The sequence below is a fragment of the Rhinolophus sinicus genome, linkage group LG02 (genome assembly GCF_036562045.2).
Source record: "Rhinolophus sinicus isolate RSC01 linkage group LG02, ASM3656204v1, whole genome shotgun sequence".
NCBI lineage: Eukaryota > Metazoa > Chordata > Mammalia > Chiroptera > Rhinolophidae > Rhinolophus > Rhinolophus sinicus.
In genome coordinates this window covers 117230674-117247763 of record NC_133752.1, presented here as the reverse complement: position 1 = coordinate 117247763, position 17090 = coordinate 117230674, and the positions used below count along the sequence as shown (strand labels likewise).

The 17090-nt window shown below is 36.5% G+C and overlaps 1 pseudogene; it reads right to left on the bottom strand.

Moving 5' to 3' along the window:
* Positions 1-17090, bottom strand: part of LOC109437397 (nucleosome assembly protein 1-like 1) — a 73923-nt pseudogene that overhangs the window by 55250 nt on the left and 1583 nt on the right.

Below are 17090 nucleotides of genomic sequence, written 5' to 3'. Positions count from 1 at the left end.
ATGTCCTTAAGATGTAGAATAGAGTATTTCAGTGTGCTTAGCAAGACAGAGTTTTAAAAGAAGGACTTTGCAATGAGCAAAGGATTTATTTCTAAACTCTCTTATCTACCATTAATATTAAAAGGCAGGCCTAGCCTACTAGATCATGGAATTTCTTCTGGAGCATAGTGAGAATGCCTCTTCTACCATTTAGAGTGTGAGGTTTAGCATCCATAGGCAGAAAAGTACTGTGACTTAGGGAAAGTCAATGCCAGAGAAGAATGAGGAGAAAGTCCGCTCCTTCTACTATGTATAATGGTATATGGGAGGAGAGTAAAAATCAAAAGAGGGTAAAGAAACCGGATATCTACACCTAAATCCTAGCCTCAATTTCTTCTCTTGGGCTAGAATCTTGACCAAGGGAGAGCATGGTAAATTCATTTTGATGTAAATTCATTTTGATGTGTAAGGCTGTCTTTAAAGCATCTATCTTTGTGGACTACTTCACTAGGATAACCTGAGGGAAATTGGTTATAGATTTTTAGATAGAGCCCAGCTTGAGGCATGGGGCTGTGTTCAGCATGCTGTAATGATAGAGGGAGGTGACTCAATAGATGAGCCTGAAACAGTTCCCCTGTTTGCTGGTAGCCTAAGCAGCTGTGCAGGGACTTTAAATTTCCCCACATGCCCTGATGAGGTGAATAGAAGTCCCAAGAGCACAGGTAATCAGCTGAGTCCCGTAGTTGGAACAATGAGACTGCAGAATGCAGAATTCCTCCTGGATTCTGCAAACTCAGAATTTAGATATATTCTAAATGATAGGCCAGGAGGAACCAGTCTTATCTCAGCTGATAGTAATCCAGAAGCCAGACCAGGTTAGCAACTTTATGGTAGGAACCTGTGAAGACCTTCGGACAACTGCAGATTAGATCGAATTGTACTGTCACCACCCTCCCCCATCATACACAGATGACATCTTGAGGATGAGCAAGGAGAAGCAAAGAAAAATCTGAAAGACTGAGAAATTACCTGAAATACAGTGACTCATTCAAAAGAGATTATTTAAATGGAAACATATTGGGACACCATTATTTAAAATCTGTCTCATCTCCCAGTGGGGTTAAGGTTCAGGAGAAAGAGTTGAGCAGTTATAGAAAAGCAAAAAAGTTTTTTGTTTTTTTCTTTGCCCACTTAATTTTCTATGCAAGGTAAATTTATGGCCCATTCCACCTTTGAGTTTTTATTCAAATGGTACTTTTTCTCAGTCTATAAAGACAAGTGTGTAAATAGAGATAATTCTCTACACCATTGTCCAAGGAAATTTTAATTAATTTATTTAATTGAAGTTTTAGTTTTTGTTGTTATTTTGTTTTATTTTAACTTGAATGCATCAGGGAATTAACGAATCCTTAGTTAAACCTCAGAAAGTGTTTCCAGCTAACTGTGGTAGCGAGCTAGTGAAATAAAGAAATCCATTCTTGTGAGAAAAATGTACAAAGGAAAGGCCGTAAATCACCGTGCATTTGGTACCTTCTGCCCCTCTCCACTCACTCTTCCCTGATTATTGTTGCTCAGACTCTTCTCTTTCTGGATTTTCTTGTTTTTGCTCCTGGAGCCCTACCAGAGAGTCTAAATTTGCTGTTTGCTACGGGGCCTTGTTTTTTGGATCTGCCATCAACCACTTGATAAGGCTTCAAATTTCACCACTTCCTGTTCTTAGGGGAGAGAGAACTTGAGACTGTGTTTTAGGTACTTTGGAAGAACAGAGTGAGAAGTAACCTGTCTCACACCACTAATATCAAAACCTCTAAAACTGGTCTGCAACAGTGGTGAGGCCTTTCCAGAACCAGCTCCCATGGGGAAGAGCTCCAAAATTTCATGACAGTAGTGGTTAGACATTGGGGGTGCCACTTTCCCAAGACTATAGCAGAAACAACAATAATAAAATTGTCACAAGAGACAAGCAACGAGTAGACAAAGGAAAACTGACCAGAGTCCAAGGGCTAGCTTTCAAAGTAAAATAAAAATGAAAAGACCTCTCACCTAAGCAAAAGAACAAAAAGGTAGATTTTACATAAGAAAAGTCAAATTCCAGCTATTCCATCTGACTTCATGCGAACTTCAGAAGTAGAAACATTTTTGTAATTGAAAACAAAAAATCTGTTGTGGTGCTATTTATATTTTACCCTGACTTAAAAAATATTGTAAAAATTGTCAAACATATGCAAAAGTAGAGAGAAAAGTACAGTAAATCCGCAAGTGTCTGTTATATAAAAAACACACAAAATAATACGCAAAAAAACTCCCACCTTAGAATTGGAAATATGCCCAAGACCCCTGAATTTTCTCATATTTGGGAAGAATCCCAGTTACATGATATCTGAAATGCACAAATGTTTTGTGGTTGTTACTGTTAATGTTCTTAGAAATCTAACTTTCTTTCTAGTTCTTATCTTCCAATTTTTAAAATTGAAATGTAACTGGCATATAGCCTTATACTATAAGTGTCAGGTATATAATATAATGATTTGATATTTCTACATATTGAGAAATGATTACCACAATAAGTCTAGTGTTAACAGCTGTCACCACACATAGCTACATTTTTTTTTTTTTTTCTGGTGATGAGAACTTTTAAGGTTCTCTTAGGAACTTTCAAATCCGTAAGACAGTATTATTACCTATAGTCACCATGCTGCACATTACATCCCCAGGAATTATTTATTTTATTACTGGAAGTTTGTACCTTTTGACCACCTTTACCCATTTTTGCCTACCCTCTACTTCTGCCGCTTTTTACCCCTCTTTCTATATAGCAGAAGGAAAGCACCCGAGTAGGACCCACTAAACTTGGAGACAATGCAGGGTCAGGTTGCCGTCCTGCGTTTATTACACACGTGTTCATTGTGGTTCCTCCTGTACTTTTATGAGGGCAATTAGCTAGGTCATCCTGGAATTCTAGAAGGATTCGATTCTGTTCCTCCCAACCCTTTTTTAAGGACTAAAATTTTAACCAGGTTCTGAGAATCCATGGTTTACATGTGCTGACTCTATTGCATTATAATACATTTTAGGGTATTGAGCCATTCCGTATCTTCCTTTGCTTAAGTAAACTGATCCTTTTTTTTTTCTGTACTAGGCAAATGGTAATTACAGCTGATATTTATTGAAAATTGACCGCTTGCTAAGTTCTTTAGGTAGCTTTTGCAATTTAGTTCTCACATTAACCCTATGAAGTAGGTACTATTTTTAGCTCCATTTTACTGATGAGGAAATTGAGACATGGATAGTTAATTACTTTATCCAAGATTTAAAACCTATAGAAAGTGACACCGCTGCATTTTGGACACAGGCAGGCTGACTCTATAGTGGAAACTCACAGACACAATGTTGCAATGCCTCCTATACAGGTAAGCACTTGGCTCCACACTTAACAAAAAGTCAAAAATAACTAGTAAACAACTGGTCTACCTACCTTTAAAAAATGTGTTTCTGATTTTTTATTATTTCTTGTTGTAGGCCGATTTTAAGCTTTCTCAAGTGGAACATGTTAGTTTTTGTTTCTAAAGTTTCTAGCACATTCTCATATAGTGCATGGTATACTGATAGGCTTCTAATGGATTATGATTTTGTTCTTGAAGTCTTTATTTTTTTAACAACTTTATTGAGACATCTTTGACATACAGTGTTCTTGAAGTCTTAAATATTAAATATTAAAATTAATATTAATAAAATTTAAATGTTCAAATTAATTGGAATCTAGAGAAAACTGAGTTCTTGTTTTCAAACGTTCATAAAACTTGAATATAATCCCTAGTGAAAACGAATAATTGACAACCCTCCTTCAATAGTTGAAGAAGTTGGTTGTCCTTGGAGCATTCATTTTTGTTCATTTGCTATTGTATATGTCAGGTTGCTCCAGCTCCAATTTTGTAAAAATGTTCCTAATTTTCTAGCCTTGATGGTAAAACTATAGACCATTAATTCATCAAATAGTTTTAGAGTGACTACTCAGCGCTGGCTGGTCTCTCACTTGGAAGACAATGATGAATGAGCACAGCCTTTGACTCAAGTTTATAAGACAAGTTAAGGAGTGGGGCCAACTATTAATTAAAGTGCAATGTGTAAAGTGCTATAATAGAGGTACATACAAAGCTCTAATGCACTGGAGTAGCATGAAGGAGAGAGGAAAGGGAAGGACATCATTTACTCAAGGACTGAAAAATTAGGAAAGGATTCAGAGAAAAGGTGCCTTCTCTCTCTCTCTTTTTAGACAACATACTGATTAGACATTTACAGTCTTCACAAAGTGATAACCCTAACAAGTCTACTACCTATCTGACAAGACGGGCCTTCTCTTAAAGGTAGAAGCTGTTTTTTAATTGAAGGATAGTTGAGTACTGATCAGAAGGAGGTGGGTGGTGGAGGGTGTATGATCAAGAGGGGAGACATTCCAGGACCATGATGAAAAGGCATGGGAACCAAAAGACTTTGTGTGTTCAGGAAATCATAAATAGTTGGGTTGGGCTGGGACATCACACTGAAAGCAGAAGTGTGGTAGGAGAGAAAAATGGAAAGGTAAAGATAGGTCAGTGGGTGTGTGGGAAAGGTGGCATGCTGACAGATATATGCTCTACACTGTTGATGCTAATAAAGGATTTTAAGTGACATACTGACATGATCTTTGATTTTTAAAGACAGCTCTGGGAGCAGAATGAGTGGTGATCCTTGAGTTGAGAGAGACCAGTTATGCCAGATGCCAAGTCTAGGCTTGACATAATTTTCAGCATTTACAGTGCTAAAGATCGTCTTAGCATGCCAGCATTTACAATGTAGGGATTGTCATGCATTAAACGTGTCTGCTCCAGACCCAAAACACTTTCAGTATATATTAACTAACAAGACAGATTTCTCTACATGTGAGAAAAAAGAATTGAGCAGTTTCCTTCATGAGAAAAGTTGAAACAAAAGAATAAGACATGCATGAAGAGCTTTGTATCAAACCAAACCTTATTGTTAGTAACTCTAAGAAGGCAAAATCTCAGGCTATCAGAGATTATAATTTCAGTTTTGTGGAACATCAAAATAACATCAGATTAATACATTATTCATCATTTAATTCTGTCTTGACACTCACATTCCATCTGATGATATTAAACTGTACACTTTGAAGATTACCTTTTCATTTTTCTCTAAAGTTATTTACTTAGCTAAAGGAATCCACTATTTCCAAAGCTAAAAGAATAAAATAAATTGGCTTTCATCTGAGAAAAAGTCCATTCTTATTCTAAATCCTAGCCAAGGATCCCCATAAATAACACCAAAGACTGCTTGATACTTCATCTTTCACCTGCATACTCAATTTTCATGGATTTAACTATAAACCTTTAACTATTACCACTAGCTTTTTAACAGAAAACTTCATAGTTAGAAGCATTATATAATGATTTCAAAGTACAGTTCCATAGGTAAGAAAAAAAATAAGTTTTTCACCTTTGGAACAGCTAAAATGTGTTTGTGGAAAAGTACATAGATACAGTCATATATCATACAGCACAGTATGAGATATAGTTATGTGCCAAGACTGGGAATTATAAGATCAGGAATTGAAGAGAATAAAAAAGGCGGAGACTACTGCAGTAGACAGCAGCTGTGCATTATACTTTGACATTTCCCATGGGGCCTAGATAATGGACTTTGTTTACAATAGAACATGCTTATCCTACTGGGGCAAAGTAAGCAAGGAACAATTAGATGGCCCGTGAGGGGTGGAGGCAGGATGAGGAAGGGTAGAGGTCCTGGCAGAACATACAGATGTGCAAGGCTAAAAGAAACTGTAAATTGAGAAGAAAGGAGGTAGATAGAAGAGAAGGAGTAGGAGTGGGTAGGTCTCTTCGGAAAAGGGATTAAACAGGATGAAAATGTAAATACATATCCAAATCCACCATGGTAGATGTGGGCGTGTTTGTAGGCAACGTTCCTCTTCTAGAGGTGCTGCCAAAGGGCAAAGGAAGAATTTTCTGGAAGCTGGCTATCAAAGGGTTTAGATTCAATTCAAATTTAGCTATGTCTATTGAAAGTCCGACATCTTGCAATGAACTTTCAACTAGCTTAATTAACTAATCAAAATTTTACAATAATTCCATCAAGTACAAATTAAATCAAATGGTTTTGTAGATCAGGAAACCAAATCTCAGAGAAGTTAAGGGACTCACCTAAGATTAAAGAGATGATAATGAGAGGAGTGCGGATTCCAATCCAGGACACTCTACTGGTTGAGATGGACCCCTCTCATGTCCTCCCTCTGAAGGTGCTACCTCTCCCTGTTTTATTCCTTTCCTGTGACTCAATGGAAACAGAAGCTACAAAATACACATGGTCAGGGTGATTGGCGTGGACAGCTCTTTGTTTACCAAGTCTCAGGAAGCAAGTCAGAGCCAACCTGGTAGAACCCGTGTGGATTAAGAGATGAGTTAGAATCCAGAGAGGGTTCAATTCAGTTTGGTACAAATGTGCTTGTTGGCTCTGCTCTTCTCCCACCTCTGCTACTCTTGGAATTTAGGTGAGCAACACACATGTAGCTCTGAAAGCTCTGCTGGTGCTCTGGAGTCAAGGAAATGAATATTCAGAATGATAGTTTGACAAATATTGCTCATTTAAGAATATTTCTCATTTAAGAGTTAGGTCTGGCCCAGACCAAGATGAATCAAGATGCGTTTTGAGAACAGTTGAAAGATTCACTTTAACAACACTAATAGTAATAGCAGTTGTACTAATAGTAGTGATAGTGGTACTAGTAGTACTAGTTGTGGTAGTAGTGGTGGTAGTGTGAATGGTGGCAGTAGTGATAGTAGTGGTAGTAGCAGTAGTAGTGGTGGTGGTAGTAGTGATAATAGCAGTAATAGCAGTCAGTCATGTCAGTTTAGTAGTAGCAGTACTAGCTCACACATATATAGTGCCTACCATAGGGAGGCACTGTTCTAAGAGTATTGATGTAACCCTCATAACTCCATAGTACCTACCTCGTAACTCCAGGAGGTAGGTGCTATTATTATGCGCATTTTTTAGATAGGAATAATAAGGAAAAGAATAATTGAGTAACTGCTAAAGTCACAAAGCTAGTACCAAGCAGAACCAGGATTTCTACCCAGGCAGTCTGGTTCTCCAATCTGCACTCTCCACCATTAAGCTATACTGATAATAACAACAATTTAATTATTGATAAATAATGATCATTTAAATAATAACATTTTAAATATTTTACTAATAAGTTAAAATTCTTTATCATAATAATTTTTAAAATAATAACAATAGTAATCATTAAATAATAAAACTATAACATTGATTAAATTTCAGGAGCATATTTTGTTTAATCCTCATGACAGTCCTTGAAGCTAGATATTATGATGCTCATTTTACAGATGAGGAAATTAAATAAATAAGTCACTTAACTTGGTATAGAGGTGTAGAGCTCTAAGGAGGAGGGGTGGGATTTGAACCGCATAGAATAAATCTAGAACCAAGGCCCTTAAATATATCCCTTTTAACAATGAGACTTTGAGATATTAATATTATGCTATGCTATCTGAATAATAATCAACAAGATGTATTGTCTCTCTATGGTATGATTAGCATTACTTCTGTGGAAGACAAGTATAAGACACTATTTTAATGTGATTGGAAACACGTGAAATAACAGCAAGGGGCGACAATGGGCAATTAGAAGCCACACTGAGGGACTCAGAGTAAATCCTGTAGGAACTGGGATGAAGAGGTTATGAATGAGGGCTAGTTGCATCTATGAAGACATGATGGATTCTCTCTCTACTGGTTCATTCACCTCAGCTGGATTTCCCCCCAAACTGTGTGAATGTCAAAAAGGTAGTGGGACAATCCATGATGGATTCCAATTGCCTTGGCTGACATCTTCAGCCATTGTTAAACTTCAGTGTATGGGCAGCCAGTCCAGTGACAGCGGCTCACCACCTCCTCCCTGCAGCTAAATTGGCTCAAACTTCAATGTGCATGGAAACACCTGGGGAACTCATTAAAAATTTACATTCCTGGCCTGAGTGAGTTTCTCTCAGTCAGTTTGGGATGGCTCAAAAAACCTTCTATTTAAGAAATATGAGCATGTTTCTGAATCAGATCATGCTCAGGACACTTTTGAGAAAAAATTCAAATGCTTATTTTCACACACACACACACACACACACACATACACACACACACACACACACACACAGAGTTATGAAGAAAACTCTTTTGTTAAAGGTTTAGATGTGCAGAAGATGGTGAGTTCCATAGCCAGGAGCTAAAACCCTGCAGGCATGATTTGGGACCTCTGGTGACTTTGTGTAGGAACATTCTCTAACTGTACCTTTCCATGCTCTCCGGCTTCCATTTAGTTATCCAGAGCTCCAGCTTCTGAACCTTAAAAGTCTGTTACGAAGACACACTATGTTCACCCTCACATTGATAGAGTCAAAGGAACAAGGCATTTCCAGTAGAAGATGGAGGGTCAAATCTTGGTTCTGTCCATTATTTCCTGTGGGACTTGGGAAAATGTTATTCATGCATTCATTCAATCGTGAAATATTTTTTGAGCATCACTTCTGTTCCAGGCATTGTTCTAGGAGCTCAAAAAAAATTTTTTTTTTTTTGGGGAGCTCAAAATTTAATGATAAACAAGGGGACAAGGTCCGTGCTCTTAGGAAGTTCACAGTCCAGGCACAGAGACTAATGTTTTTAATTAATTATGACTGTGGTAAATGCTATAAGGACTTTGAATGTTTTTAGGTACTTTGAATATTTGTAAAAGGGAGTATCACCTAGTCTGGAGAACAGCATAACTCGGCATCTCAATTTCTTTATTTAAAATATGGGAATGATATTTCTTGCTTCACATAACTGTTGTGGGGATAAAATGAGTGAATATAGCAGAAACTGCTATGTAAAAGCAAAAGTACATACTTTTTAAAAATTAGCCTGGTGATTTCTAGGACATGCAAATGTTCCTGATAATCAGCTTCAAATCTGCCTTTACCGCACACCAGAAATCTATACAGGTTCAGTTACTTTCTAGATACTAAAAATCTTAGTAGATGGCTGGTAATGGCTGTCAGACTGTCTGGTCAGAGGGGAGGCCCTGTATAGGAAGGGAGTTAGGATGAAAAGGCAAAAATGATAGCCTTTTCCTCTCCTACCTGTGTGCATATTGCCTGATAAAAAAACAAACTAATGTTTTATAAACTTCATTATCTTCATGTCATTTAACTATATTTCACAAGTCATGCAACAGTATACTTACAAGTACATGTCATCCAATAATCTTTTAAATCTTTCAACACCTGATTTGACTTTTAAATTTCATATATTAGAAAAAACAACATTTTCTGATGAAACGTTTTTGACTATGTATTTTGAATCCAGGATTTTAACATGTCTGGAAGATAGAAATGTCGCAAAAGGCAAAAAGATTCATGTCCCTCTATTTTATAGCTTCATGTTCAAATCCTGAAGCCAACTTAAGTATTTTTTTTTCTTGATAGTAATTAAATATTACAGTGGCTACTTCTGCCTGAAATAATTTCTTCAACTTGGAATTCATTACTATGTCCTCAGATAGAGAAACACAGTGTTCAAATTCCCGAAAGTCCAGATTTCCACACGTGTACTTTATTCTTCTAATGATGAAAGAAATAAAATCCTTTGTTCTTTTAAACAGAAGGAGTTCAGCTTTTCAAATTGCAGGGTCCTTTTTATTACTACATTAAGTAAGTCATTCTGCCGAAATCTACCTTAGTTATAGGACCTGGTTTACAGCTGGGAATAATAGCCAGCATAGTAGGAGGGAGAGAGAGAGAGAGAGAGAGAGAGAGAGAGAGAGAGAGAGAGAGAGAGAGAGACAGAGAGAGAGAGAGAGACAGAGAGAGAGAGACAGAGACAGAGAGAGACAGAGAGATTATACTCACATCTAAATGGTTTATTGCAGCAATCTTCCACTTTGAGTTTATGAAACAAAGTTTTGTACTTAAGCCCCATTGCTTATTTCTATCAATATATATCTGTACCTACAACTAGCTGTAGCTATAGCTCAATCAAGGAGATCTTTCTTGGGTTTCTATTGAGGTTTTGTTTTGTTTTTAACCTGTATATACCTAAAACCACATTTCTGGGTGTGATTTCCCAAAGAAAAAGTCTGAGCTTTCAGAGTTTCTCTTTGAGAAAACCCAGTGCCTACATCAGTTCATCTCTTCTTTGGATCCCAAACAGCTACTGGGATCCTTGGATACCAAGAAAGAAAGAGAAGCATTAAAAAACGCCAAGGGTTCTCCCTCGGTTGGTTTATTTACTTCTTTTCCTTATTTTCCTACTGGCCCACTGTGATCTTGGTGATGGCTGATTCAGGGAGAGGATGATGCGAGCTGCTGTCAAGCCAATTGCGCGGAAAAAGAAGAATTAACACGTTCTTCCTTCAAAACGATTCATTCCATGGCTCCACATTCATCATCTGTCTTGTCGTAACCAACTCTTCTTAGCCCATTGCAGGGCGACCTTGTTAGCACTGCCTGTGCACTTCCTGCCGCAGCTGCTGCCTGCAGGCCCCCGTGTGATGCGGGTTAATGAGGGTCTGAGTCATCCTTAGGCTCTCACCTTTCTGCCATCAGGCTCGGAGGTGCTAGAGAAAGGCAAAGGGCCCACCGTCAGACATGTATCCATTGACTAAAGGGGCATATCCTCATCTTCTCGATGAGATCATCCACCTGACCTGTGCTGAGTGATTGTCAGACAGTCAAAAGGCCCCAAGCCTGTGATAAATTCACTTACTATCTGGGGGTAAATTTATCATCCAAGACAGCCTGTGTTGCAGACTGCAATGTGCATATCCTTAGCAGAAGAGGTAGCCCTAGGATAACACAGCATGTCCCTGGAGCCTCTGTTTTATTATTCTGGGAGATGTAAAACCTTTTATAGGAAAACGAATGGGCTTGCTTGGTGTCTATTGCCAAAGTTGGGTAAGTCTTCATGGTGAAATAAAGAAACTTCAAAGAAATGTTGCATTTGGGCAAGGCCATCATGTTCCTTCTCTCAACCTCTTCCCCCAACCCCCCAAAAACTTTCCCTTTCCCCTGCTGCTCCGGATACATCAGTGGGAAAGTATGAATAGAACATCCTAAGACAGTGTTTTCCAAATAGTGGGTCATGACCCATTAGTAGATTATGAAAATAAGCTTACTGGCTCACAACTAACATTTAAAAAATGAAATAAAGAAAACGTGGGTTGCAATGAAATATACTGCTTATGGAGGATCATGGAAAAAAATGTTTCAAAGCTGCTACCCTAAGTGACAAATTTCTATAACTTCTTCCTATATATAAAACTATCATTTTAAAAATCCTGAAGATGATTAAAACAAATATTTTATAATGACTGACATTGGCCATATCTGATGAACAGGGGCAATAATAATAATATGCTTACCCTAAATTCAGCCTTGCTATCACATTGTTTTTTTCTTAAAGCAACCTCTAAAGTCTCATGGTGGAATTGGTTTGGCGTGTATGTGTGTGTGTGTGACAGAGACTGTGTGTGTGTGTGTGTGTGTGTGTGTGTGTGTGTGTGTGTGACAGAGACTGTGTGTGTGTGTGTGTGTGCATGGGAGTATTTAATATGTTTCCTATGGAGAGGAAAATATATAGCTAGAAAATGAAATATTTGGACATTTTTTTTTATTTCAAGGCTTTTCAGTTACATGACTTCTTTAAAAACTTTGACGTATAACTTGTTTGAATATTGGTATCTAAATCATGTAATTTCTCTTCCAGAGGTCTCATTTATTTGCGTATTTCTTTTAAAACCTGTGTGTATAACCCCAACGTACAAGAACATGCTATATGTTAGAATCATCTGTTTCTATGACCTTTGCCTTTATTGATTTGTTTTCTTTTCCCTATATTTAATGTTGCCTTTGAGATTAAAGTCATTTTTCTTCTACAGTAGTAGGTGAATGGTGACTATGCTGCTGAGAAAGAGAAATTTTAATAAGAGAAGAAAGATGAGTATCTCCATTGGGTGTTCTTATTTTTTTTTCTTTTTTAAACCTATTCAGAGAGCAATGAGACATAAACACTGTGCTGTCTACCTTGCTACCTTGCTCATAAAAACAAAGGTTATCTATCATGAACAAAAAATGATCTGAATAATACTAACATGTACTGAGCACTTACTATGTACCTAGCACTATTCTAAGCACTTTAGAGGTATTATCTCATTTAATTCTCTCATCAAACTTAAGCGAGATGCATTAATATTATTCCAATTTCTGTGAAGTTGAAACTGAGCTTTAGAGGGGTGAAGTAGTTTTCCCAAAGTACCATAAGTAGTGAGCAAAGAATCCTGAGAGGTATAATGACTCCACTGGCCTCTTCCCAACTGACTCCTTGCTAAGACTTAATACCTATACCTCCTCCCATGAAAAAATAAACAATGCAAATCATAGATAATACTTATCATGTTCAATTCAACAAATATTTATTGACTGCCTACTATGAGCTAGGGTCTATGCCAGGTGCTAGGAATATACTGATTAGTTGAGTCAGAGGTAATAAATCTCTAGTGTGTAGTAAAATACGCAAAGATATATGTTTCCCAGGCCCAGTTTCAAGCACAGTTCTCTAGGAACTATAGAAGTGATTGGGAGGGAGGAACGGGAAGAAGAGAAGCATTCTGTGAAGTCAATTTTAAGAACTTTAATATAGCAGCAACTTAAAAGTGCACCACAAATTAATTCTGTAGCCAGCATCCAATTATTCCTAAAACATTATCCCTAAGAATTATGATTGTGATGGAATTTTACAGCTTACTTGCTTAGCTTCATTACAATATTAAAGTGGGTAATAAACTAGCTTTTTTTCTTTTTGAAAAATATATATAACATCTTGTTCCCTTTTCTAGGGGAGTTTGAATGTAGCAAAGAAAGGGATGCGTGTGATTTTCTTTTATCATCTTGTGCGTGAAATGGGTTTCTTCACTACAAAACACAGGCCCACTTCTACTCCACCACTGGTCACTGGTGTGTGTGGTCATAGGGAGATTCCCGATCAACCCGTCCATTCCTACATAAACTGTTTCCCTCCGAAGGCATTGTCCAGCGGATGCAATGTGTAAAGCAGAGCAGACAGTACGCAGCCTCCAGGGTCAGTAGACTCGGGGTTGACTCTAGCTCTGCCTCCTCTTTAATAGCTGTGTGATTTTCAGCAAGTTGCTGAACCTCTCTTTTACTTTTTAAATCTTTACAAAATATTCCAGCCAAACAAAAATGCATAAGAAATGATACAATGATTACTCATATGCTTACTTCTTAGCTTAAAAATAAAACAGAAATGGAGTAGAAGACCCCCTGTGCACTCTGACCCCATTTTCTTCCACCAGAAAAAGGACCATTTTGAATTTGGTGTTTATCATTCCCACCCATATCCTTAAACATTTACTATGTATGTATTTATGCCTAAGCAATATGTATTATTGTTTGGCATGTTTTGAAAAAAACGTACAGAAATTTATTATCCTGTGGATATCCTCTGTACCTTGGTTTTTTCATTCAAATTTCTCTTTGGAAGATTTATTTGTAATATAACCTCTTTGAGTGTTAATTTTTTCATCTGTAAAATGAGCACAGTAGCTATGTTACTTAAGGTTGGTGTGAAGAATTCTCATAAAATAACAGGGAGACCACGAGTGGCAGAGTATTTGGCACATCATAGATACTTAAGAGAATGCCATGCCCTCTCTGTTCCTCATGGAACAGTGTTCAACATCTGACGACTCAGAAGAAGTAGCCACTTGGCTTGCTCAACTGCAATGTGAACGTCACAGTTGGCCACTACTAACCATTCCCATTGGTATCAAAATGGCACCATGCAGGGCAGGCAGGCTGATGGTAAGCATTAGCCTCTGATGTTTCCTGAAAGGACCCAGTCTAAGTACGCTGCTTTACATAGACATAGTCATAATTTCGTTCTGGTTCTTCAAAATCACAGTTAGTTTTCTAATAACGGACTATCATATTAATACAAGTACGTTTTATAGATGGAACACTGAAAATTCTCTGTTAATCAGCCCTGATGAAAATATTATAGAAACATAAACAGTGTAATTTAACGTACTCCACTTCTATTTTTCTCAGCCAATTCTTTCCACACTCTTGTGTACAATTCTCTATTTTTGTTATTTTATATTCAATTGTTTCTGTTAAAACAAATGTACCGCAGAGTTGCCAATTACATAATAAATATTCAAATCATGCATTGCTTTCATTGAGATGGTTTTAGTTTTTCTGGAATCCCAACAAATTTCAATCAATCATTCACACTATACAAACGTGTTAGTTTAGAGATCTTTGAATAATTTATTGGAGTTTTAGGTTTCTTATAACATTTTGCTTAATGTTGGCTGGAGGGATGTCTACACAATGTCAAAACACATGGTAATTCAATCATTTCAGTAAAAATTGCTGTAATTTTGTGAGAGGGAAAAAGGAGAAAAATCAAGCTGATTTTTTAGTTTTGTACAGAATAAACAACTGATTTATTAATGAAATATTTTGTTTTTCTCTGGATTATTTATTTGTTGTGTAAATGTAGGCACAATCACAGAGAATACAAACATTTACTTGCAGTAAACAACAGTAAAAAAGAGAAATTTCTAAATCTCAATGTAGTAAAATGTGTTGAATCGCATACTAACAGTCAATGTTTGGTGGGACAAGTAGAGCTTGTACTCCAAAGGTTTATTATTTTCCAATTGAACTTGACTTCCAAGTAAAAGTCAGCATTGAGCCTTCAATGTGAAATACAGAGGATGGCAGTTGTGTGTAAATCTAATTAATAACCTGTCTGAAAATCCTGCTTACACACTGATTAAAGGGAACTACTAGATCTCTAAATTATGCATATAGGCAGAGGAGGTAATTATTACAAAGATAATGCTTAAATCCCCAATTGGTAGCACTTTTCTTGAAACTAGCTCAGCCCAAGGTAGATTAATGGTGATTTGCAAAACATCCATAAAGAATTATTGCAAAGCTATTAGTTTTGCTTAATTTTTTTTTTTCCTTTTTGTAGTCATGCTATAATGTCCTATTGCTAAGGAGATGATACAAATGTTTATCTAATTTATCAGACATTATTCTTCACAGGTGGTAAAAACTATCTTGAAATCATTCAACATACTATCAAAATATCGATTTTAGCTAAATATTTTTAACTGAAAAATTCAGTGAATATTGGTTGACTTGGCTTCAAGACTTCGCAGAGCCGATGAGACAGAATTATTTTCGATAACTGGACAGCTTTCCTCACACCCTTGCTCTCCCCTGCTCTGTTCCACCAAAATAACTGATTGCCTTAGAGGAGTTCAAATGGGGTTCAAATTAATGTGCAACGTGAATCTCAGATATTGTTTAAATAGGTAATTACATGAAAATGAGACCAGTGACTTTGGATGGATTTTTGGCAATAGGCAACACAAAATTATCCTAGTTTTCTAAAAAACTAACATCTTCTTATCAAATTTATCATTACTGTTGACAGTATAGAAATAACTGTAAATTCACATTTTCTATGGGTTATGCAGACACTCTTCCCTATGCATAGTACAGGATGGTAAAAATAACCATGCAAGCTGAAATGTGACCTTTAAAATCTTTTGTCAAACATTAAAATTACTATTAATGTCATTGCTAATGTAATATTATTTACTGTTGGTTATACATGTATAAGGAAATTTAAAAAGCAGTAAAACTAACATTTAGTTAGTACACTGTAATTTAAAGCATTAGAAATATTGAGAAGTAAGGTGTTTTCTTTCATTGTAAAAACAACTTATCAAGAGTAGTCTGAACAGTACTTGTCTTATTCTTGTTGTATACCTTATAATATGAAGCAAGCATCATCACACACCTTTCAACATTTTATCTTTTCTACTTTCATTGTCATGAAATGTCTCTGATATTGTTTTTATAATGTGAAGATTTTTGCTGCTATTTCATCCCCTGGGACATCTTCATCCTTTTGTCACAATTACTTTCCTCATTTATGTTGACAAATTGCCTTCACTAAGTTCTTCTAGCTACATTTTTAGAGTCTTTCAACTGCAGCAGTGTCGACCTTCCCATGGTCAACTAATTTCTGCTATAACTTCATTTACATTAAGGTTAAAATTCACTCCCAGGGTTACCACTTTGTTTTTCTTTGCTGTATTTTCACCTTTCTGGGCCAATTCCCTCTCTCAATTATTTGTTTTTTAAACATGCCTACATGGATTTATCGCTGGGGAACAAAGAGGCAACACAACCCTATGCTTTGCTATCTAGACATAAACTGAATAGCGGAAGCATGCTGACCAATAAAGTGATACATTTTGGAAAAAGTGGTGTGAAGCGATTTTGTTATTTATTTTGGGGACTGAATAGTTGGCAGTGAAGTTTTGACTTTTTTGTATTCCTCATAGCTAATAGACCGTGGTAACTAAAATTTGAACCATGTTGTTGGGAGATTGGTATTTTAACTAAACTATGGTAACTGAAATTTGTGCATGTTAGAACCATGAAAAGCAAGGACTGCCTGTATTGGATTCCTAAAACAATTGTTGGGGCAAAGATTATAACTGCCATGAACTGTGTCACACCAGAAGAACCTAGAAACATTTATTTTTGTGTCTCAATTTTAAATCATAAATAAAAATAATTGTTTCCAGTGTGGAAAATTAAGAAAAATGCTAATCTAATTGCCAGTCACTCCTTAGAATTAATAAATACAGATGTTGATCAAATTTGCAATTGAAATGTTTGGATTGACATACAAACTAATTTTCTTAGGATCATATTTGAGTAATGCACTATTACGTGTAATAGGATTTATCATTTATTAACATAAATAGATACACACAATCTCTTATTCATCCATTTTACTTAATGTTGTACATAAAACAATGACATTGAACTCACAGGATTAGCTTTCAGATGTAGGAATGAACACATATATGTGTTTATATATGAAACTATAACATTAGATATACACACACAGAGTCAGCTATGCTGAAATGCTTG